Source organism: Manacus candei, unplaced genomic scaffold (genome assembly GCF_025592945.1).
Source record: "Manacus candei isolate 608988 ecotype Guabito, Panama unplaced genomic scaffold, ASM2559294v1 h1tg000238l, whole genome shotgun sequence".
In the NCBI taxonomy this organism is placed as follows: domain Eukaryota; kingdom Metazoa; phylum Chordata; class Aves; order Passeriformes; family Pipridae; genus Manacus; species Manacus candei.
In genome coordinates, this window is record NW_026138286.1 from 384136 (window position 1) to 408660 (window position 24525).

At 52.9% G+C, this 24525-nt stretch overlaps 2 long non-coding RNA genes across 2 annotated transcripts; one reads left to right on the forward strand and one right to left on the reverse strand.

Moving 5' to 3' along the window:
- Positions 1 to 2221: 2221 nt before the first annotated feature.
- On the forward strand, positions 2222 to 6353 carry LOC127464590 (uncharacterized). The gene is made up of 3 exons (XR_007901461.1): positions 2222 to 2276; positions 5608 to 5645; positions 6191 to 6353. It is a non-coding gene; the product is annotated as an uncharacterized LOC127464590 (long non-coding RNA).
- Positions 6354 to 21250: 14897 nt separating this feature from the next.
- On the reverse strand, positions 21251 to 23701 carry LOC127464591 (uncharacterized). The gene is made up of 3 exons (XR_007901462.1): positions 23111 to 23701; positions 21851 to 21914; positions 21251 to 21277 (listed from the first exon to the last, which is right to left on the reverse strand). It is a non-coding gene; the product is annotated as an uncharacterized LOC127464591 (long non-coding RNA).
- Between the last annotated feature and the right edge of the window lie 824 nt (positions 23702 to 24525).

Genomic DNA, 24525 nt, shown 5'->3' on the forward strand with positions numbered 1-24525 from the left:
TCCGATTTTTCTCCTGTTTCCCTCTCAAAGGCTAACGATGACTTCAGCACTACATTTTCTGATTTCAAAACAGTAGATTCAACATCAGAAATCCATTCGTGACTTCCCTGTCACCACTCCATCCAAATGTCTGTGCTCTCACTGTGACCGGAGAGAAACCTCAGGGAGGTGGAAAAGGGCAGATAAAGAAAAAACAGATGGGTCCAGCAGAAGTGATGCTGCTTCTGTCAAAAGCAGAGCAGAGACCGAAAGCACTTTAGGAAGTTGCTTACAGAAGCACTTGTGCATTCCAAGTTACAGCTCAGCAGTCTCAGTGACTTGTCCAACATGAGAGTTTCTTTTCCATTTCTCAACCCCCAGATTCCTCAGGAGTAGGAAACTGGAAACACTGACTGAGAAAAGCTCCATTCCTTCCTAATAATTGTGCTTTGCCCTTCCCATTTGACAGTGCTCTTGGAAATGTGCTGCTGTGATCTGGATCTGTGAGCAGCCCTGACCTCCCAGAGCACTCATCCAATGGCAGGAAGACCCCACCTGGCTCCTGCTGGGGTTCTTGCCACCACGACCCAGTATGGGTCAATGGAATGGGGAGCAGGGTGGTGGGACCAGTAAGGACCAGTTAAGGGGGTTGGGGGCACTTCAGCATCTCCATCAAGGTCAGACCATTATAGACCAGTATAGACCAGTGTAGACCAGTATAGGCCAGTATAGACCAGTATAGACCAGTATAGACCAGTAAAAAACCAGTACGGACCAGTATGGACCAGTATGGACCAGTACAGGTCACTAGAACAGCGAGCAGGGTGGTGGGACCAGTAAGGACCAGTTAAGGGGCTTGGGGGCACTTCAGCATCTCCATCAAGGTCAGACCATTATAGACCAGTATAGACCAGTGTAGACCAGTATAGGCCAGTATAGACCAGTATAGACCAGTATAGACCAGTAAAAAACCAGTACGGACCAGTATGGACCAGTATGGACCAGTACAGGTCACTAGAACAGCGAGCAGGGTGGTGGGACCAGTAAGGACCAGTTAAGGGGCTTGGGGGCACTTCAGCATCTCCATCAAGGTCAGACCAGTACAGACCGGTACAAACCAGTATGGACCAGTATAGACCAGTATAAACCAGGGTAGAGCAGTATAAACCGATATAAACCAGTACGGGTCACTGAAACAGGGAATGGGGTGGTGGGATCAGTAAGGACCAGTTAAGGGGGTTGGGGGCACTTCAGCATCTCCGTCAAGGTCAGACCAGTACAGACCAGTATAAACCAGTATAGACCAGTATGGACTGGTATAGACCGGTATAGACCAGTATAAACCAGTATGGACCAGTACGGGTCACTGGAACGCGGAATGGGGTGGTGGGACCAGTAAGGACCAGTTAAGGCAGAACTCAGCTGGGACTTCGTGGTTTGCGGGTGGGCGTGTCCCTTCTTTAGGTTGGCGTGGTCTCTCCCTGGTGGGCGTGTCCCATCCCAAGGTGGCCATAGCCTCTGCAAGTGGGCGTGTCTTTTGCATCCTCTCCCCCTCCCTGAACTGGGAGCTCAACTGGGACTTACTGGGTTTTGGGTGGGCGTGTCCCCTCCCAATGATGGACCCACTTTCAGCCCCTCCCCCCACCTTTAAGGGCCCCCCCAAAGCCCCTCCCCCCCTTCCTGCACCTCCCCAACCCTCAGGGTCTCTCCTGTCCCTCCCCCACCCTCAGGGTTTCTTCCTTCCCCTCCCCCCAGTGAACCTGCTGCCCCTCCCCCACTCTCAGGAGCCCTCCCTGCCCCTCCCCCACCTTCAGGGGCCCTCAGGACCCCTCCCCCAACCTCAGAGACTCTCCTGCACCTCCCCCACCCTCGGGGAACTTCCTACCCTTCCCCCACCCTCAGGGACCCTCAGGGCCCCTCCTTCACATTCAGGGTCCCTCCTGCCCCTCCCCAACCCTCAGGACCCTCCTGCCCCTCCCCCCACCTCGGGGTCCCTCCTGCCCCTCCCCCACCCTCAGGGAACCTCCTGCCCTTCCCCCACCCTCAGGGACGGTCCTGCCCTTCCCCCACGCTCAAGGACCATCCTGCTCCATCCCCACCCTCAGTGTTCCCTCCTTCCCCTCCCCCCCCCACTGGGGCCGTTACTGGTCCCTTACTGGTCTGTACTGGGAAGGGAGAGGGAAGGGGCCGCCCCCTCGAGGCCCCTCCCCCCAGTGACGTCACCGGGTCCCAAAAATAGCCCCGGGGGCCCAAACTGGAGGGAGGACCTGGAGCCGCTCCCAGTGTGACCAGTTCAGGTACCAGGAGGGACTGGGAGGGAACTGGGAGGGACTGGGAGGGACTGGGAGGGGGCAGGGCTTACCCCCCTCCCCCCCCTCCGTGACCTTGGGGTGACCTTGGGGAGGGAGGGGGATGGGCCGCTCCCAGTGGCTCCCAGTAGCTCCCAGTAACCCCAGTAATGCCTCCGGTATCTCCAGTGACCCCCCCAGTAACCCCAGTGACCCCCCCAGTAGCTCCTAGTAGCTCCCAGTAACCCCAGTGTCTATCCCAGTAGCTCCCAGTAACTCCCAGTAATCCTAGTGTCCACCCCAGTAACTCCCAGTAACCCCAGTGTCCACCCCAGTAGCTCCCAGTAACTCCCAGTAAGCCCCCCAGTAGCTCCCAGTAACTCCCAGTAACCCCAGTGACCCCCCCAGTAGCTCCCAGTAACCCCAGTGTCCATCCCAGTAACCCCAGTGACCCCCCGAGTAGCTTCCAGTAGCTCCCAGTAACTCCCAGTGTCCCCCCCAGTGCCTCCCAGTATGTTCCAGTTTAACCCAGTTCCCCCCCCCGTGGGCCCTGGGCCGGGTGGGGGAGGGGCTGGCTCACATTTCCATGGCAACATCCCTTTCCCTCTGGCCCAGTTTCTCCCAGTTCCTCCCAGTTTAACCCAGTTTTTCCACATTTTTCCCCATTTTTCCACATTTCCCCCCATTTTCCCCATTTTTCCCAGATTTTCCCCCATTTTTCCACATTTTCCTGAATTTTTCCCCATTTCCCCCCCATTTTCCAGATTTTTCCCAATTTTCCTACATTTTCCCAGATTTTTTCCCATTTTTACCCCATTTTCCCAGATTTTTCCCCATTTTGTCCAGATTTTCCCAGATTTTCCCCCCATTTTCCCAGATTTTTCCCCATTTTTTCCACATTTTTCCCACATTTTCCCAGATTTTCACACATTTTTCTCCAGATTTTCCCAGATTTTTTTTCCCATTTTTTCCACATTTTCCCCGATTTTTTATCACATTTTTCCCAGATTTGCCCAGATTTCTTCCCCCATTTTCCTGGATTTTTCCCAGAATTTCCCATATTTCCCCATTTTTCCAAAATTTTTTTTATCTTTCCCCATTTTTCCCCATTTCCTGGATTTTCTCCCATTTTTTCCACATTTTCCCGGATTTTTCCTCATTTTTCCCAGATTTTCCCAGATTTTTCCCCATTTTTCCCAGATTTTCCCCAGATTTTTTCCCATTTTTTCTAAATCTTTCCCCATTTTTCCCCATTTTCTGGGATTTTTTCCCATTTTTCTCCATTTCCCCCCATTTTCCCCAGAATTTCCAGCATTTCCCCCCCAGTTTGTCCCCATTTTCCCAGATTTCTCCCAGATTTTCCCAGATTTTTCCCTATTTTTTTCCCTTTTTCCTGGATTTTTCCCAGATTTGTCCTCCACTTTTCCCAGAATTTCCCACATTTTCCCAGATTTTTCTCCAGATTTTCTTCAGATTTTCCCACATTTTCCCAGATTTTCCCCCATTTTCTTGATTTTTCCCGATTTTCCCCATTTTTCGGATTTTTTTCCCATTTTTTCCCATTTTCACACATTTTTCCTCATTTTCCTCCATTTTCACGGATTTCTCCTCATTTCCCCCATTTTCCCACAGTTTTTCCCAATTTTTTCACATTTTCCCAGATTTTTCCCCATTTTCCCCATTTTCCCCAGATTTTTCCCCATTTCGCCCCCATTTTCTCGCATTTTTCCCCATTTTCCCACATTTTCCCAAATTTTTTCCCACATTTTCCCAGATTTTCTCCCTATTTCCCCAGATTTTTCCTCATTTTTCCCATTTTTTCCCAGATTTTTTCCCAATTATTTTCCCCATTTTCCCAGATTTCCCCCCTTTTTTTCCCACATTTCCCCGGATTTTTTCCCAATTTCCCCCCATTTTCCATGATTTTTCCCACATTTTTTCCACATTTTCCCAGATTTTTCCTCATTTTCCCCCATTTTTCCCAGATTTTTCCCCATTTTTCTCAGATTTTTTTCCCCAGATTTCCAGATTTTCCCAGAATATTCCCCATTTTCCCCCCATTTTTTCCCTATTTTCCCAGATTTTTCCCATTTTTTCCCCTTTCCCCCCCATTTTTTCCACATTTTTCCCAGATTTTTCTCCCATTTTCCCCAGAATTTCCCAGGGTTTTTCCCAATTTTTCCCCATTTTCCCAGTTTTTTCCCAATTTTTTCCCCATTTTCCCGGATTTTTTCTCGATTTCCCCCCATTTTCCCAGATTTTCCCCCCATTTTTCCCACATTTTCCCAGATTTTCACACATTTTTCCCCATTTTCCCCCTTTTTTTCCTCATTTTTCCATATTTTCCCATATTTTCCCCCATTTTCCCCAGAATTTCCCACATTTTCTCCCATTTTTCCCCAGTTCCCCGGATTTTTCTCACATTTTTCCCAGAATTTTCTGCAATTTCCCCATTTGCCCACATTTTCCCAGATTTTTCACCATTTTCCTGATTTTCCCCCCATTTTTCCCACATTTTCACAGATTTTTCTCCAGATTTCCCCCACATTTTTCCCCCATTTCCCCACATTTTCTTGGATTTTTGGGTCCCCAGTTTTCCAAATTTCCCAAATTTTCCCAGTGGGGAAAAATGGGGGGAAAAAACCAGGAATTTTGGGGAAAATGGGGAAAAATTGGGGGAAAAAGTGGGAAATTTGGTGAACACGAATGAAAAATTGGGAAAAATGGGGGAAAATTTGAGAAAAAAGTGGGAAATTTGGGGAAAATTGATAAAAATGGGGAAAAATGGGGGGAAATTTAGGAAAACAGGGAAAATCTGGGAAAATGTGGAAAAACGGGGGAAATTTTGGGGAAAAAGTCAGAAATTTGGGGAAATGGGGGATTTTGAGGGGAAATGGAGGGAAAACTGGGAAAAAAGTAAGAAATTTGGGGAAAAGGGGTGAAAAATCAGGAAAAATGGGGGATAATTGGGAAAAATTAGGGGAAATTTAGGAAAAAATTGGGAAAAAATGGCGGAATTTGGGGAAAATGGGGAAATTTGGGAAAAATGGGGTGAATTGAAAAAAAAAAGGGGAATTTGGGTAAAATTGGATGAAAAATTGGGGAAAGTTGGGAAAAATGGGGGGAAATTTGGGGAAAATGGGAAAAAATGGGGGAAATTTGGGAACAATGGAAGGAATTTGGAAAAAAAATGGGGAAAAATTGAGAAAAATGGGGAAATTTGGGAAAAATGGGGGAAATGGGGGGAAAATTGGGGAAAGAGTGGGAAATTTGGGAGAAATGGATGAAAAACTGGGAAAAATGAGGGGAAATTTGGGAAAAACTTGGGTGTCCCCAACAGGTTCGGCCCCGCCATGGCCTCGATAGCCCCGGGATCAGGTGAGACCCCTACCCCATGCCCTGACCCCTCCCCCTCCCCGAGGTCACTGCCCTGACCCCCCGAGTCCAGGCTGTCACCCCTCCCCCACCCTGTGGCCCCTCCCACACTTTATGGCCCCTTCCCCATTCTGTGGCCCCTACCCCATATTGTAGCCCCTACCCCACTCTGTGACCCCTCTCCCACTTCATGGCCCCTCCCCCACTCTCTGACCCCTCCCCCACTCTATGGTCCCTCATCCACTTTATGGCCCCTCCCCCACTCTCAGACCCTTCCCCCACTTTATGGCCCCTCCCCCACTCTGTGGCTCCTCCCCCACTCTGTGACCCCTCCCCCACTTTACAGCCTCTCCCCCACTCTGTGACCCCTCCCCCACCGACAGCTTCTCCCTGCAGAGAGAACAGCCAACACACTATTTCACTTCTCACTTTAACAAAGCTCTTTTCTCCTTCAAGCCCCTCAAAGGCGCCAAGGCCACATAGGAGGCCACACACAAACAGTACTCCTCTTCCCACTTGACTACACCTTCTCCCTCACTGTTCTACAGGGAACACCAGGAATCTGCTCGCAGAGGCCTCTCCTTTCCCATCAGTAGCTCAGCACAAGGAGTTAAAGGAGCTCAAGCCTTAGGCCACAAGAGCTGACAGCGAGGAAACTTTGGGAGCAAACTAATGCTGCTAACACGGACCCAGCTGAATCCAGCACACAATCACAGAACCCAAGAGTCCTTCAGCTTGGAAAAGACCTCCAAGCTCACTGAGTCTTGGGCAGCCCCTCCCCGACTGCCTGCAGGGACGGGATGATGCTTTGCACAAGCACTAAAAGGAATGTTGTGAAAGCCATGGTCTGCAGGAGGACACAGAGAAGGGCTTGGTTGGGGCTGGGAAGGAGGGAGCTGGCGCTGGGGGAGCGGGGATGGAGCCTCGGGGATGTGGCGCAGCAAGGACAGGGACCCAGGCAGCTGGCAGGCGGCAAGGCCTCACCCCCTGCCCCAGCAGCAGCACCGGGCCCTGCCCAAGGCACTCCTGCCAGGGGCTGGGCCCTGCAGGCAGGGGCAGAACCCACTCCCTGGGGCGGCCTTGCTGCCCTGGCCCTCGTCCGGCCCAGCCTCTCCCTGTGTGCGTGCTCCCCACAGCACAGGCTGCACTGGGCAGCATCCCCTGATGGGCCCTGCAGAGCTGCCCCACAGGGACACTTCCCTTTTATGTCACAGGTGCCACAGCCTGTCCCAGCCAGCCCTGCCCATTGTCCCCACCCCGGCTCAGTGACTCACAGTGGCCCCTGGCAACCAAAGAACCAAAGCCCCACACCCCCAGAGTGCAGCCCTACCCATGTGCCAGATAGAAAAGTGGGGGACGTGACCCTTGGATGCTTTTAGTACAGAGATACAAGCTTTTCTTGAATAATGGAGGGGGGCACTTTTTAATTATTAATATTTACAGTTATCCATTTGGGGACAGGATGTCCTGCAGGCTAATGTGGTGTCACATTTGGAGTAAAAAGTACTTTTCAAAGAAACCCAGGGTGCATGGGTGATGCAGAGGAAGCTGCCAAGTCACCCAATGTGAAGCTCAACACTGCTTTGCACCAGCACTGCCCTTTCACACACATCTTTGGCAAAGACAAAGATGTCAGGGTTTAGTTTCTAAATCAGTAACACTTGACAAGACCTCTTTATGAACTGACAGCAAGAGAACTTAGGAGCAGCTTAGGGTTGGCAAGTGTAGGAGCCAAGAAGAGAAGGGCTGATGGGTATGTCATGAACACTGACAGCTGGGTGGTCGTGGAGCCGACCAAGGACTGCCAGACACAAAAGACATCACCTGCTGGACTTGGTCCAAACACCAGCCCCTCCTCTCCCTTCTCAACCACTCAACCACAACCTGCACACACCCACACCTGCCAGGGCCAACTGGCTGTTTCTCTTCTCTTTTCTGCCTGGGGGCGAAGGAAGAAGGACAGGGAGGGCATTTGCCTTCGGGCCAGAGGGAAGGGGAAGGAGATCCCCCCAAATCCATCCCTGACAGGATGGGGGCTGGAGGAGACATTGGGGGACCCCCAAGAATGTTTTTGAGGGGAAGAAAGGATGGGGGCACCCACAGGGGGTTGGGGGGAGGGAGGGACCCAGGAATCTCGTGGTGGGACACTGGGGAGTTCCCAGTAGTTTCTTGGGGGGGTGGACCCCCAGCAGTCCGGGGTGGAAAAATGGACGGAGGAATCCGCCGTAAAGAGTTGGTGACACCCAAAAGACTCTAGGAGGGGGTCAGGAGGGGCCCCGGAGTCCTGAAGAGTGTTTGGGGGTCCCCAGGAGGGAGTCTGGGGGTCTGAGGTGGTCCCAGGAGATTTTCAAGGGTTAAGGGGATGCACAGGAGATTTGGGGGAGGAGGGGGAAAGGCGGAGGGTCCCCAGCGGTCTTGGGGGGGATCTGGGCAGTTCCCGAGAGTCTTGGGGGAGATTCGGAGGGGTCACCAGGAGCCCCCGGACCCCCTGAACTCACCCCACACCACCATGGCCTCGTTGGGGCCGCACGTGAAAAACAGCGCGGCGGGGGGAGACCCTGGGGCCGGGATCGATCGGGACCAATCGGGTTCAATCCCGATCCTCCCTTCCCCGCCCCCCACACCCCGCTCCCGGCAGCCCCCGCGGAAGTTTCGACGTTCTATTGGGTGACTCACCGGCACAAGGACAGGGGCCCAGCAGAATTTGGCAATGTCATTCCAGCAGAGCCGTTCTATTGGCTGCGACCCACGAGGGAGTCCCAAAACCTGTTCATGGCTTGGGGGGGAAGGACAGCCGGCACGGCCGGGAACGGGGGTGCAGAGGGTGTTCAAGTGCCCAGGAAAGGGGTAAAAAACTTTCCCCTCTCCCTCCCAGTACCCCCTCAGCCCATCCCAGTGTCTCCCCTCTCTCCCAGAGCCCCCTCAGCCCATCCCAGTGTCTCTCCCAATGCCCCCTCGACCCATCCCGGTCTCTCCCCTGCTCTCCCAGTGCCCCCTCAGCCCATCCTGGTCTCTCCCCTGCTCTCCCAGTGCCCCCTCAGCCCATCCCAGTCTCTCCCCTGCTCTCCCAGTGCCCCCTCAGCCCATCCCGGTCTCTCCCCTGCTCTCCCAGTGCCCCCGTCCATCGACGTCCCAGCCCGGCCCTGCCCCCTGCTCTGCTCTGCCCTGGATTTCTCCCCTGCAGGGGCAGCTGAGGTGGCTCCAGGGCGGGCGGGAGCTTTCGGGGCAGGGGGTGGCTCCTGACATGCTGCTGGAACCGCCCCTGTCTGGGCGGGCCCGTCAGCCTGGGGCACCTCCTCACCCGAGCCTGGGGGACGGGCCGGCAACTGGGAGGGGCTTTGGGGAGGAATGGGGAGGCTGAGAAGGGGTTGGGGGTCGTGGAGGTAACTGGGAAGGGGTTTGGGGGAGTTTGGGGGTTTGGGAGGGAGGTTGGGGAGATTGGGGCAGCTGTGAGGGGTTTTGGGGAATCGTCGGGGATGTGGGAAGGAACTGGGAGAGAGTTTGGGGGCATACTCAAGGGGAAGGGGGCAACTAGGAGAGGGTTTGAAAGGTCCTGGGAGGGCTGGAGGTAACTGGGAGGGGTTTGGGGGCATCTTGTGGGTTTTTGTGGGTCTGGGAGGCAGTCTGGGGGCCTCGGAGGGTTTAAGGGGAAGTTGGGAGTGTCCTGTGGGACCGGGATGGGATTTGAGGGTTCCTGGAGGGGCTGGGAGGGCTTTATGCCTTTATACTGTGGGCATTGTCTAGTATTGATGGGGGTAATCCGTGAGTTGACTGTTTCATAATCATCCAAATTTTAACAAGACTTTGAAGGTGGTCAACCTCATTTTGAAGCAGCTCATTTTTAGCAACAAATTTATCCGATTTTTCTCCTGTTTCCCTCTCAAAGGCTAACGATGACTTCAACACCACATTTTCTGATTTCAAAACAGTAGACTCAACATCAGAAATCCATTCATGACTTCCCTGTCACCACTCCATCCGAATGTCTGTGCACTCACTGTGGCCTGAGAGAAACCTGCCTGTTTGCAGTGCACTGACTGGGCAACTTTTCTTTTTGCAGGTGGAAAAGGGCAGATAAAGAAAAAACAGATGGGTCCAGCAGAAGTGATGCTGCTTCTGTCAAAAGCAGAGCAGAGACCGAAAGCACTTTAGGAAGTTGCTTACAGAAGCACTTGTGCATTCCAAGTTACAGCTCAGCAGTCTCAGTGACTTGTCCAACATGGGAGCTCCTTTTCCATTTCTCAACCCCCAGATTCCTCAGGAGTAGGAAACTGAAAACACTGACTGAGAAAAGCTCCATTCCTTCCTAATAATTGTGCTTTGTCCTTCCCATTTGACAGTGCTCTTGGAAATGTGCTGGTGTGATCTGGATCTGGGAGCAGCCCTGACCTCCCACAGCCCTGACCACACACACCTCATCCAACGGCAGGAAGAACCTGCCTGGCTCCTGCTGGGGTTCTCACCACCCACCGACAGCTTCTCCCTGCAGAGGGGTGGGCAACTACCCAGGCAGGATGAGACCTGGCCCCGGCAGGCAGCAAAGTCCCTGCCCTGGCACAAAGAACCCCGGAGCACAGGGACCCTGCTCTGCGGGACAGCCCCGGGCATCCCTGGCTGCACCTCCACCTTCCCACCCCACAGCCATCCCTGGGAGAAGGAGCCCACCTGCGCTGTCCCTCTGACGGTGCTGCAGGGAAGGCCTGCCCTGGAGAACATCCTCCTCCTGTGCAACAGAGAAACTGGGAGAGTCCTGACAGATGTACAAGGATGTGGGATGTGGTAGCTTTAGGAGATTCCTCCAGGAACACAAACGACATTGCCCTGCACCTGTAGACTCACTCTGCTGAGTGTCTCAGATGAACACCTCCATCTTTCTGCTGCCTTTAACCTCCCTTTGCCTTTCTTCTCTTCTCTCGTGCCTACAGGCAGTGCCCTCGGCCCTGCTGGGCTGTGCAGAGGAGCTGCTCCTGGGCAGAGCTGTCTCTCTGCAGTGCTGCCCGCTTGCCAGGATTTCCCTGTGTGCCAGGAGCCCGGCCCAGCTGAGCAGCACAGCAAGAGCCAAAGGAAGCCCTTTCTCTGCCCCTCTGGGTTCCCCACAGGTGTCCCTGGGGCTCCAGGGGAACCTGTTGTGGAACAGACTGAAGGAAACAATGATGTTCCCTCTTCTCACCTCTTCAGTGACACTTCTTTCCAGCAGTGACACTTCTTTCCAGCAGTGACATTTCTCCTCTTAGAAAATTACCAGGGTATGATGATCACCTTTTCTAGTTTCATCACTACACAGGACACCAGGAGGGTGACAGCAAAGGATCTGGTAACTCCCTGGCACAGCGGGGGTTTTCCTGGAGTCACACAGAGAAATGTGTCAGGGCTCTGAGAGGTGTCCAACCCTGAGCTGGACTGATGCACACACAGGGGTGTTCAGAGACACGAGTCCTTCCCTGGTACACACACAGGCAGTTCAATGCAGCAGGGACAGTGTCTCCCTGGGCTCCTGCTACCACTCCCAGAGCCTGGAGCCACCTCAGCCCTGTAATGCTCCCACCCTGCCGACTCCTACATTTCAGATGAACATTGGGGTTTTCTACTCACTGGAACTGCCCAGACCAGCCCCTCCCTGGTCCCCCCATCTCCCTGCCCCGCCCCAGCCCAGCAGAGCAGCACAGTCGTTTCTGGTCGTGCAGCAAGAAAGGGAGGCAATAGAGGACAGGGAGAGTGACTGCATGTCTGGACTGCTCAGGAGATCATCAGCTCAGGCGGCAGCTCCTGCAGCCCCAGGGCCAGACCTGCTTCCCAGTGGCCCAGCCAGCTGCTGCCACGTGGGCACAAGCTCTGCTGCCCAGGAGGGTCCTGTAGTGAAGGACTTTGCAGATGGCCACGTAGCGGTCATAGGACATGATGGTGAGAAGGGCAAGCTCCACTGTGATCAAGAAGAAAAGCAAAAAACACCTGTGCAGCTCATCCTGAGTAGGACATGCCCCTGGTGTTCCAGAGGGAATTGGCCATGGCTTTGGGGAGAGTGGTGCAGATGCAGCCCGGGTGTGTGAGGGAGAGGTGGAGCAGGAAGAAGTCCCTGGGGGGTGTGCAGGTGGTGGTGGCAGGCTACGGCGCTGAGGATGAGGCCGTTGCCCAGGAGGGCAGCCAGGGAGATGCCCAGGAAGAAGCAGAAGTGCAAGAGCTGCAGCCAGGAGGAGGAAGTGGGGGATGGAGCTGCTGTTGGACATGAGCTTCCTCCGGGCATCAGGAAATGTCCAAGGAGGAAAAGGCAGTGAAAACTTTGGGACAGGTTTCCTAGATCAAACCCATGAATTCCTCTGAGCATCTACCCTCATCCCAAGTATCTGCAGTCACACATATATAGATTCTGGACTGTAGAAGACAGGCTTAGCATGACTTTAAGATGATTTCTTCACAATTTTTTGATTTATTTTTCTACTACCAGGTCTGAGAGGCGCATCGTGGAACCAAAGGAACCCTGAGACATTTCAGAATCCCACATGTGTTGGGTCTGTCTGAGCTGGAGTTCATTATCTCACTGCAGGTGTCACAGTGCTGTGCTTTGCACTGGGAGTTACAAAGGGGTTAATCACACCAGTGCTTTGGCAACTGCTGAGCAGGGCTGGTGCAGCATCTGCATTGTCGGCTTCGTCCCTTGAATCGGGGGCAAGATCATGGGAGGCGATACAGACAGGTCAGTTGAGCCAAATGGACCAAAGGGACATTGCAGAATATATGGCGTCAGCTCAGCTACAAGAGCTCAGGAAAGGAACAGGAAAGGGGGAAAATCCATTTTTTTACAATACATGCCTTCTGAGCGGCTTCTCTGTGTGGTGAAGCCCTGCTTCCCATGAAGTGGCCAGGTATCGCTGCTGACAGGAAGTAGAGAGAAAATCTTTTTATTTTCCTCTTCACTTATGCATGCACAAACTTTGGCTTTTGCTTTAGTAAAGTGCCTGATCTCAAGGTAGAAATAATTTTCCATCTTATTCTGTCTCTTCTGTCTGGTTGGGAAGGGCAGCAATAGAGCAGCTTGGTGGGCACCTGGCATCCAGGTAAGGTCAACCCACTGCAACATTGCAGGCTCTCATGGAACAAAAGGACTGCTGGGAGATGGGGGAACTCACGGAATCAAGTGGCCGTCGTGGCACTGCCCTGCATCATAGAAGCAAATGTTCCCTGGGAAACTAAGAAACCAGGGACTTAAGGGACATCATTGGGATGTGCGGGACCTCATGGAATTAAACAAACCGTGGGATATCTTTGGAACTTCATGGAATCAAAGGGATAAAACAAAAGAATTAAACCCCATGACCAGAAACCATTGGATCGAACATTTCTTTAATATGCCAGCTGGGGATTCATGGGGGTACTCTGCCATGCATGAATCAAAGAATCAGTATAAATTTCAGAGTATAAATACAGTGATACTTGAAAGACCCTCCCCTTCACAAGCAGTCCAAAATTCTCTTATGATTTTAGGGTCAAATCGCCTCTTGGATTTTATTCGTGGAGCAAGACTGCCATCTAGCGTCCATTTCTTCTGGGAGGGGCAGTCATTTTCACAGAGTGGTCTTCTCCCTTAGCAGGCCTCGTAGCATCTCTGATTGATCTATCCGACCACTAACCCCTAATCTAAATGCTTTAGGACCAGCTAAGACGTGTCTTAGAACTTCCCATTTGCTTAAACAATGTAAGACTTTCTTCTTAACAGAACAATCTCGTATTAAACAAGTTTTCTGAGGCCTGTAAGCTAATTTCTTGAAGATGGGCATATGATACACTCTCTATTAGTTTCCATGTATGATCTACATTCTCTCTCCTACAACTAATTGTAGTCTTAAAAGAAAAGAAAAGACTGCTACCATGCCAAGAAAGCAAACCCCTTTGTTGATTAGGAATTTTATCTAAGAAAAACTTCTGATTTACGAAGTCATTAAGGATGGAGATCCTCTCTCATTTCAGTGCCATTGTGACAATATGGGGCCTCATGTAACACATGGAACACAGAACACTGCACATTCCCAAGCAATCAAGGGGCCATTGTAACACTCCAGGGCCTCATGGAAGACGGATACCCCGCAGAGAGACCTCAAATCAGAGGTTTGGGCAATCCTAACCAGAGGAAGTTCAACAAGGGGAAGTGCCAGATTCTGTCCCTGTGATGGGGCAGCCCAGAATGTCCGGACAGACTGGGAATGATATTCTGCATAGCAGCGCTGGAAAATGGCCTCTGGGGTCCTGGTGGATGGCCAGTTGGCCAAGAGTCAGTGGTGCTCTAGCGGGGGCTCACTGCTCGGTCACAGGAGGGTTTTCAGACACACGAGTCCTTTGCTTGCACACAGACACAGACAGTTCATGGCAGCAAGGGCAGTATTTCCTGGGTTTCCTGCTACCACGCCAGGAGCCTGGATGCACCTAAGCCCTTGTGGGGTGCCACCTACTCTGCCACTATCTGAGATGCCCCACCGCCTGAGATGAGAAAGAGAATGAAATTTTTGAATGTGCCTCTGAGTGCCCCTCAACCTGCTGCAAATGTGCAGATTCCAGTACATCCAGTTCAGGTGTGACAGGCTGTTTTCTGCTCCTCTGAGCAAGAAGAGCTGGACGAGGGACACAGCAGAACTCGCTTACTTAGCCTGTATCTCCATGAATCCCAAAGCAAGTGTGAGGGGTTATGCCACGTCCGAGTTTTCTCAGGGGAAGGTGTTTCTCCCATGCAGTGCCTCCCCGTGGCACTGGTGCCACAGCCCCCGACAAAACCACAAGTGGTCTTTGTCCCTAGCAAAAGTGCTCCTGCTGCTAGCCGGGATGTTCCACGGGAAAGGCCAGGAGAGGTTGAGCCCGGAGGGCACTGAGCCCGGAGGGATGTTCTGCCTCTCGTGCCCCTCGACCATTCTCGCAAGCCCAGCCCGGCCCCGCCTGTTCTACGGTGCAGAACACGGACCGCTGCCGCGCTGCCGCCGCTCTCTCCTGGCCTCCGCCTCCAGCCAGCACCCGAGGAGAGCCCGAGAGGCGCCGGCGCCTGTCCCAGCCCCGGGGCGGATTTGTCGGAGGAGGACAGGGGAGGAGGGAGAGGAAGGCAGAGGAGGCGGAGAGAAGGCGGCCCACCATGAGCAGAGAGTCGGGGCTGGTGGGGGCAGGGAAGCGCCGGGAAGTGGATCGGCGGCTGCGGCATTGTCGGGGAGCGGGGCTGGCGGCGCTGGTCGCGGTTTTGATCTGTGCACAGGGCCGGTGGCCGGAGACCGTATCCATTCCTACCGGCAACTCCCGGGTCACAGCCCCGATCTCCTCGTACGCGCTGCTAAATGGTCCAGAGAGCTGCGGACACCAACGGTGTGGCTGTTGGTGACGGGAGACGGTCTTTCCGCCGTCCTCTGGCTCTCCGGACCCCATCATGGGAAGCGGCTCTGTATTCCTGGGCCCTGGCGGACACAGACTCATTGACACTGTCGTCTTCAGAGATTTCAGGGGATTCTCTTAGAAACAAAACTCTGTTAATTGGTTCTACGGCAGAGCAAATTAGCACCCCTATGAAAACATGGCTTTTCATTCCTACACAGAGCGCAGGCTTGCGACAGAATACCTGAGTGCAAAGTGATTTATACAGCACAGGGCAGTGCAAATCTGGGCATCCTGCAGTAAGTTGTCAGGTGTGTCCTTACCTTCTCTTGAGGCATCGTCTCCTGGTTACTCTGATCCACTCCAGGTAGGAACCGCGATTCTCTGGTTCATGAAGATCTTTCTCTTTGGATGGGAGGAGGGGTTCTTACCTTACCTGGAGTGTGGAAAATACAGAGAGTAAGGGTCCGCAAGATTTGGAGTGTCACTCGTCAAGGATCTGAACACTACATCTCGGACGTGTTCTGAAGTAGCTGTGAAGGCAGACAGTGCGAAAGGAGCGAGGTGCAACCAAGGCAGACCAAGTGTTAGAGGTGGTGAGAGAGGAAAGCAAAGCAGTAAGAAAGGAGAGACCTCCAACCATATGGCCCTGGCCTCAGGAAGGGTGGTTGCAGGACCATCCTTCATTAGCCTCTCAGTAAAAATGCAGAATTCTCAGCTTCCTCTAAATGTGTTATCTCTCCTCTGATATTTAAGATGGTAGAAAATTTTCAGGAGCACACAGGCATAAGGAGGGTGAACTCGATAATGCTCTTCCACCTGGGAAGCATGTGAAAGCCTCTGTTTCCTGTGGTGTGATGGGTGCCTGGGATCCCTCTGGACTTGGTTTAGGGAAGGGGCTGGGTGTAAGGGTCTCCATCTGCCAAGCCCCCAGACCTTCAACTGCCCTGGGTGGGCCAGGGCTCTCCTAGCCCCACCACTCGCAAGCAGCACTCTGGTAGTTGCCCCATGTGCTCCCTGCATGTGCGTCAGGGTCTTCATCCTTTTCCCTGCTCATCCCTCAGTACATTCCCTAGGGCATATGTTCTCCTTGCCATCGCTGGAGCTGGGATATCCAGCAGCCCTGCTGGAGCCACGTTCCTCTCAGACTTTGCGTTTTCGCAGAAGAGAAAGGCAAATCTGGAGACACTGGGCTGCTGCCCAGCAGGGCTCATCTCCCTTTCCCGGGGAGCTGGGAGAGAGGCATTCTTCCCAGGCAGACGAAGAAGGACAGGGGAAAAGCCACAGAAGCGGAGGAGACACGTGTTCCCCGAGGAAACTGCAAGCAGCCCAGAGAGCTGAGGACAGTACGGGAAGATGTGAAAGGTGCAGAAGGGTAGAAACCGGGAACTCCCAAAAGCACATCAGCGGGTGTGCAGCAGAGCAGGCGATTGTAACTGGGGATGGGAGGACTGCACTGCGAGCTGACCGCGAACAATCTCTGCCACTGAGTGAGACCCCAGAGCCAGGCAATGCTCAGAATGCCATCGGCTGGGGGAGCCAGACGGGCTGTTGCTTGGGGAGGGAGAAACCCAAAGAGAGCATTTGAGGTACTGAAAGTACAGTTCATTTCTCGACCCTCCTGCTTCCTTTGCTCCCCCTCTAAGAGATTCGTTTCTGGCAGCTCTCTTCTCTCGGCACAGGGTGGAGATTTCTGACACTCTCGGTAAACAGGCAGGTTCGTCTCAGCATGAATTTTGGCTACCTCGACGTCACTTTCTACCTGGTACACCTCCTCTCTATATCCCAGTGTTTCATAAATGCATTCTTTTTCCTCCCAGGAAATAGTCAACTGCCTTTTCAGGCCCCGTGGGGGAATACAACTGAATAGAGAAACATCGCTGCAGATCATGTACTTACTGTCCTTCATGTGTTCACTCCAGGCGATCTTACTTCTCTAAAGAAATAAAGAGGGAAAAAAGTGAAAGCTCAGGCCTCCTTCTCTCTCTGCTCGCCACTTCAACTTCACTATCCCTCTCCGTCTGTCCTCTCCTCCACATGCTACCACCAAAAGATATCTCGACTCTCTCTACAGTCACACATTTCTCCTTTTCTAAAGAAAATCAGGAGATCATTCCAAAGCTGCTCCCGGTCTATCAAACTCTCATCTCACTAACTTTATTAATGCATCCCTTTCAACCTGCAGGCTGCCTCTGGCACGACTTCCAGTTTTCCCCGGCTGGCAACATATTCAAATCTCTCTGTTTGCAGTGGGCCATGGCTTACGGGGGCTGCGATACACCGGGAGACCGATCGACGTCTCTGGGGAGCAGAGCTGTCAGCAGGAGCATTTCTGCTGGAGACAAATAGCACCTTAGTTTTAGACTTGGGCTGTGGACCAGTTCTACGCTGAAGTAGTGCATGGGTGAAGCACCTGCCCATGAGAAATCATGGCATGGCATCTCCCACCCGCTTTGGACCAATGGAGATACAGTCTCCGTGATGAGATCCCAGTTGTGTCACTTCTCCTGCTCAGAAGACTAGGGAACACCTGAAATATGTATGCTTGTCCTGAAGACAGAGAGCTCTAACTATTTGGGCAGCCTGGAGAAAACTGGAGGTCGTGCCAGAGGCAACCTGGAAGCAGAATCTGACGCATTATTAAGTTTAGTGAGATTAGGATTTGATAGGCCAGGGATAAAGTCAGTGTTCTAGCACTGGTGCCTCTTGCGCTGCGCTGTGCTTTTTACGTCACTTGGTACCCAGGTACTCAAGCCTGTTCTCTTTGTATGGCTGAAAACCCTGTTTTAATAGAAGCGCTAATACCCAACTCGTCTCCATGACGGTGCCCGGAGAGCCAGAGGATGGTGGAAAGACCATCACCCGTCACCCACAGCCGCCCCGTTGGCGCCCGCAGCTCTCTGGACCATTTAGCACCGAGAAACTCGGGGCTGTGACCCGGGAGCTGCCGGTAGGAATGGATAAATTCACCGTTTCGTATGTTGGCGTGTGAGCACTTGGTGATTTCACTGCTCCCGCTGGTCTCTACCAATGGGTCCTGCTGCACCTGGGCTCTACCAGCAGACACGGGCAGGGAGCTGAAGAAAAACAGTCGGAAGTGTTTTTGCACTGGATGTTTTTGCCCAAAACAAAGGGCACAGCAGCAGTCAAGCCAATACGGAGAAGAATTTTAAGAGGATATAAAGGTGTGTAGTAGTTGAAATGTCCATTAATATTTGCTGGAGAGAGGTGAGCGGAAAAGAGAAGTGGATTGGTGAAGTCACAGAAGAATGGAAAGCTGCGGGATTAAACCAAGCGAAGAGAGGAAGAAAAGTAGGAAAGGGGAAGGACGGACTGCACGAATTCACTGAAGGACAGAGAGCAAAGCAGGGAAAGAATAACGGCTCGACAAAGAAAAAAGCGATGAGTGTTCCCAGGGAATACTTTATGGACCAGAGGGAGGGAGGGCTGGGAAGATAGTTCGGGAGAAGAGCTTTGTGAAGAACCTACCAGACAGGAGGGCAGCCTCGAGGAATATGCACGTCCACCCCAGGGGGCTGCCCCGGCCCCTACGGTCTCCGGCCGCCAGCCCTGCGCACAGATCAAAACCGCGGCCAACGCCACCAGCCCCGTTCTCCGAAAACGCCGCAGCCGCCGATCCGCTTCCCGGTGCCCCGCTGCCCCCCCGAGAGCCCCGACTCTCTGCTCCTAGCGGGTCGCCTCCGCCTCCTCTGCCTTCCTCTCCCTCCTCCCCTGTCCTCCTCCGACAAATCCATCCCGGGGCTGGGACAGGCACCGGCGCCTCTCGGGCTCTCCTCGGGTGCTGGTTGGAGGCGGAGGCCAGGTGACAGCGGCGGCAGCGCGGCAGCGGTCCGTGCTCTGCACCGTAGAACCGGCGGGGCCGGACTGGGTGGCAGGGGTGGTGTTTGGTATCGAGGATCTTCAGATTGACAGACCATGTGCTTCTTACACCGCCATCGTCTCTTCCCTCACATCTCTCTTTTGGCACGTAGAGACTCCTGAATTGTCCTCCAGGGTAAGCGTTTTCCGGAATGGTCGAGGGGTACGAGAGGCAGAACATCCCTCCGGCCTCAGTGCCCTCCGGGTTCAACCTCTCCTGGCCTTTCCCGTGGAACATCCCGGTTAGCAGCAGGAGCACTTTTGCTAGGGACAAAGACCACTTGTGGTTTTGTCGGGGGCTGTGGCACCAGTGCCACGGGGAGGCAGTGCATGGGAGAAACACCTTCCCCTGAGAAAACTCGGACGTGGCATAACCCCTCACACTTGCTCTGGGATTCATGGAGATGCAGTCTCAGTAAGCGAGTTCTGCTGTGTCCCTCGTCCAGCTCTTCTTGCTCAGAGATACCAGGGAACAACCTGTCACACCTGAACTGGATGTACTGGAATCTGCACATTTGCAGCAGGTTGAGGGGCACTCAGAGGCACATTCAAAAATTTCATTCTCTTTCTCATCTCTGTCACCTCCGTAGGACATAAATGACCACCAAAGCAGGGTGTGATCTATTGCCATGTGCACTGGAAAACCCAGGTCATCTCCTCAGGGCATTCATGACAGGCCTGCCATCCACTCTTGGCACTCACAATAGAACCACAACTTCCAGCACTGGCTTCTCACCCGGCACACAGAGATTCTTTTGCCTTCCTTGGAGAGACCGGAAGAACTAGACAGGGTGTATCTGTTTGCATTGCACAGACAAGTCTTGAGCACACACCTGCTCTTGGTGTGGGGAGATGACCCTGAGCAAGAACAATTGCCATCAACCTCCTGGGGAGACCTTGAAGTTATGTGGGACAAAGAGTGTCTCGGTGTCACATTGCATTTACGGTTCTAAATCCTGGTAAAGCCCATGCGTGCAGCTCCGGGATGTGCTTCTCTTGGACAGAGCTCCGCGTTTCCGTCTCTCAGGCAGTGGGGCATCTCAGATAGTGGCAGAGTAGGTGGCACCCCACAAGGGCTTAGGTGCATCCAGGCTCCTGGCGTGGTAGCAGGAAACCCAGGAGATACTGCCCTTGCTGCCATGAACTGTCTGTGTCTGTGTGCAAGCAAAGGACTCGTGTGTCTGAAAACCCTCCTGTGACCGAGCAGTGAGCCCCCGCTAGAGCACCACTGACTCTTGGCCAACTGGCCATCCACCAGGACCCCAGAGGCCATTTTCCAGCACTGCTATGCAGAATATCATTCCCAGTCTGTCCGGACATTCGGGGTTACCCCATCACAGGGACAGAATCTGGCACTTCCCCTTGTTGAACTTCCTCTGGTTAGGATTGCCCAAACCTCTGATTTGAGGTCTCTCTGCGGGGTATCCGTCTTCCATGAGGCCCTGGAGTGTTACAATGGCCCCTTGATTGCTTGGGAATGTGCAGTGTTCTGTGTTCCATGTGTTACATGAGGCCCCATATTGTCACAATGGCACTGAAATGAGAGAGGATCTCCATCCTTAATGGCTTCGTAAATCAGAAGTTTTTCTTAGATAAAATTCCTAATCAACAAAGGGGTTTGCTTTCTTGGCATGGTAGCAGTCTTTTCTTTTCTTTTAAGACTACAATTAGTTGTAGGAGAGAGAATGTAGATCATACATGGAAACTAATAGAGAGTGTATCATATGCCCATCTTCAAGAAATTAGCTTACAGGCCTCAGAAAACTTGTTTAATACGAGATTGTTCTGTTAAGAAGAAAGTCTTACATTGTTTAAGCAAATGGGAAGTTCTAAGACACGTCTTAGCTGGTCCTAAAGCATTTAGATTAGGGGTTAGTGGTCGGATAGATCAATCAGAGATGCTACGAGGCCTGCTAAGGGAGAAGACCACTCTGTGAAAATGACTGCCCCCCCCCAGAAGAAATGGACGCTAGATGGCAGTCTTGCTCCACGAATAAAATCCAAGAGGCGATTTGACCCTAAAATCATAAGAGAATTTTGGACTGCTTGTGAAGGGGAGGGTCTTTCAAGTATCACTGTATTTATACTCTGAAATTTATACTGATTCTTTGATTCATGCATGGCAGAGTACCCCCATGAATCCCCAGCTGGCATATTAAAGAAATGTTCGATCCAATGGTTTCTGGTCATGGGGTTTAATTCTTTTGTTTTATCCCTTTGATTCCATGAAGTTCCAAAGATATCCCACGGTTTGTTTAATTCCATGAGGTCCCGCACATCCCAATGATGTCCCTTAAGTCCCTGGTTTCTTAGTTTCCCAGGGAACATTTGCTTCTATGATGCAGGGCAGTGCCACAACGGCCACTTGATTCCGTGAGTTCCCCCATCTCCCAGCAGTCCTTTGGTTCCATGAGAGCCTGCAATGTTGCAGTGGGTTGACCTTACCTGGATGCCAGGTGCCCACCAAGCTGCTCTATTGCTGCCCTTCCCAGCCAGACAGAAGAGACAGAATAAGATGGAAAATTATTTCTACCTTGAGATCAGGCACTTTACTAAAGCAAAAGCCAAAGTTTGCGCATGCATAAGTGAAGAGGGAAAAAAAAGATTTTCTCTCTACTTCCTGTCAGCGGCGATACCTGGCCACTTCATGGGAAGCAGGGCTTCACCACACAGAGAAGCCGCTCAGAAGGCATGTATTGTAAAAAAATGGATTTTCCCCCTTTCCTGTTCCTTTCCTGAGCTCTTGTAGCTGAGCTGACGCCATATATTCTGCAATGTCCCTTTGGTCCATTTGGCTCAACTGACCTGTCTGTATCGCCTCCCATGATCTTGCCCCCGATTCAGGGGACGAAGCCGACAATGCAGATGCTGCACCAGCCCTGCTCAGCAGTTGCCAAAGCACTGGTGTGGTTAACCCCTTTGTAACTCCCAGTGCAAAGCACAGCACTGTGACGCCTGCAGTGAGATAATGAACTCCAGCTCAGACAGACCCAACACATGTGGGATTCTGAAATGTCTCAGGGTTCCTTTGGTTCCACGATGCCCCTCTCAGACCTGGCAGTAGAAAAATAAATCAAAAAATTGAGAAGAAATCATCTTAAAGTCATGCTAAGCCTGTCTTCTACAGTCCAGAATCTATATATGTGTGACTGCAGATACTTGGGATGAGGGTAGATGCTCAGAGGAATTCATGGGTTTGATCTAGGAAACCTGTCCCAAAGTTTTCACTGCCTTTTCCTCCTTGGACATTTCCTGATGCCCGGAGGAAGCTCATGTCCAACAGCAGCTCCATCCCCCTCTTCCTCCTCCTGGCTGCAGCTCTTGCACTTCTGCTTCTTCCTGGGCATCTCCCTGGCTGCCCTCCTGGGCAACGGCCTCATCCTCAGCGCCGTAGCCTGCCACCACCACCTGCACACCCCCCAGGGACTTCTTCCTGCTCCACCTCTCCCTCACACACCTGGGCTGCATCTGCACCACTCTCCCCAAAGCCATGGCCAATTCCCTCTGGAACACCAGGGGCATGTCCTACTCAGGATGAGCTGCACAGGTGTTTTTTGCTTTTCTTCTTGATCACAGTGGAGCTTGCCCTTCTCACCATCATGTCCTACGACTGCTACATGTCCATCTGCAAAGTCCTTCACTACAGGACCCTCCTGGGCAGCAGAGCTTGTGCCCACTTGGCAGCAGCTGGCTGGGCCACTAGGAAGAGGGTCTGGCCCTGGGGCTGCAGGAGCTGCCGCCTGAGCTGATGATCTCCTGAGCAGTCCAGACACGCAGTCACTGTCCCTGTCCTCTATTGCCTCCCTTTCTTGCTGCACGACCAGAAACGACTGTGCTGCTCTGCTGGGCTGGGGCAAGGCAGGGAGATGGGGGGACCAGGGAGGGGCTGGACTGGGCAGTTCCAGTGAGTAGAAAACCCCAATGTTCATCTGAAATGTAGGAGTCGGCAGGGTGGGAGCATTACAGGGCTGAGGTGGCTCCAGGCTCTGGGAGTGGTAGCAGGAGCCCAGGGAGACACTGCCCCTGCTGCAATGAACTGCCTGTGTGTGTGCGAGGGAAGGACTCGTGTCTCTGAACACCCCCGTGTGTGCATCAGTCCAGCTCAGGGTTGGACACCTCTCAGAGCCCTGACACATTTCTCTGTGTGACTCCAGGAAAACCCCCGCTGTGCCAGGGAGTTACCAGATCCTTTGCTGTCACCCTCCTGGTGTCCTGTGTAATGATGAAACTAGAAAAGGTGATCATCATACCCTGGTAATTTTCTAAGAGGAGAAATGTCACTGCTGGAAAGAAGTGTCACTGCTGGAAAGAAGTGTCACTGAAGAGGGGAGAAGAGGGAACATCATTGTTTCCTTCAGTCTGTTCCACAGCAGGTTCCCCTGGAGCCCCAGGGACACCTGTGGGGAACCCAGAGGGGCAGAGAAAGGGCTGCCTTTGGCTCTTGCTGTGCTGCTCAGCTGGGCCGGGCTCCTGGCACACAGGGAACTCCTGGCAAGCGGGCAGCACTGCAGAGAGACAGCTCTGCCCAGGAGCAGCTCCTCTGCACAGCCCAGCAGGGCCGAGGGCACTGCCTGTAGGCACGAGAGAAGAGAAGAAAGGCAAAGGGAGGTTAAAGGCAGCAGAAAGATGGGAGGTGTTCAGCTGAGACTTCCCTTGGGGACACAACTTCACACTCCTCTGCAGAGTGAGTCTACAGGTGCAGGGCAATGTCGCTTGTGTTCCTGGAGGAATCTCCTAAAGCTACCACATCCCACAGCCTTGCACATCTGTCAGGACTCTCCCAGTTTCTCTGTTGCACAGGAGGAGGATGTTCTCCAGGGCAGGCCTTCCCTGCAGCACCGTCAGAGGGACAGCGCAGGTGGGCTCCTTCTCCCAGGGATGGCTGCGGGGTGGGAAGGTGGGGGTGCAGCCAGGGATGCCCGCGGCTGTCCTGCAGAGCAGGGTCCCTGTGCTCCAGGGTTCTTTGTGCCAGGGCAGGGACTTTGCTGCCTGCCGGGGCCAGGTCTCATCCTGCCTGGGTAGTTGCCCACCCCTCTGCAGGGAGAAGCTGTCGGTGGGTGGTGAGAATCCCAGCAGGAGCCAGGCAGGTTCTTCCTGCCGTTGGATGAGGTGTGTGTGGTCAGGGCTGTGGGAGGTCAGGGCTGCTCCCAGATCCAGATCACACCAGCACATTTCCAAGAGCACTGTCAAATGGGAAGGACAAAGCACAATTATTAGGAAGGAATGGAGCTTTTCTCAGTCAGTGTTTTCAGTTTCCTACTCCTGAGGAATCTGGGGGTTGAGAAATGGAAAAGGAGCTCCCATGTTGGACAAGTCACTGAGACTGCTGAGCTGTAACTTGGAATGCACAAGTGCTTCTGTAAGCAACTTCCTAAAGTGCTTTCGGTCTCTGCTCTGCTTTTGACAGAAGCAGCATCACTTCTGCTGGACCCATCTGTTTTTTCTTTATCTGCCCTTTTCCACCTGCAAAAAGAAAAGTTGCCCAGTCAGTGCGCTGCAAACAGGCAGGTTTCTCTCAGGCCACAGTGAGTGCACAGACATTCGGATGGAGTGGTGACAGGGAAGTCATGAATGGATTTCTGATGTTGAATCTACTGTTTTGAAATCAGAAAATGTGGTGTTGAAGTCATCGTTAGCTTTTGAGAGGGAAACAGGAGAAAAATCG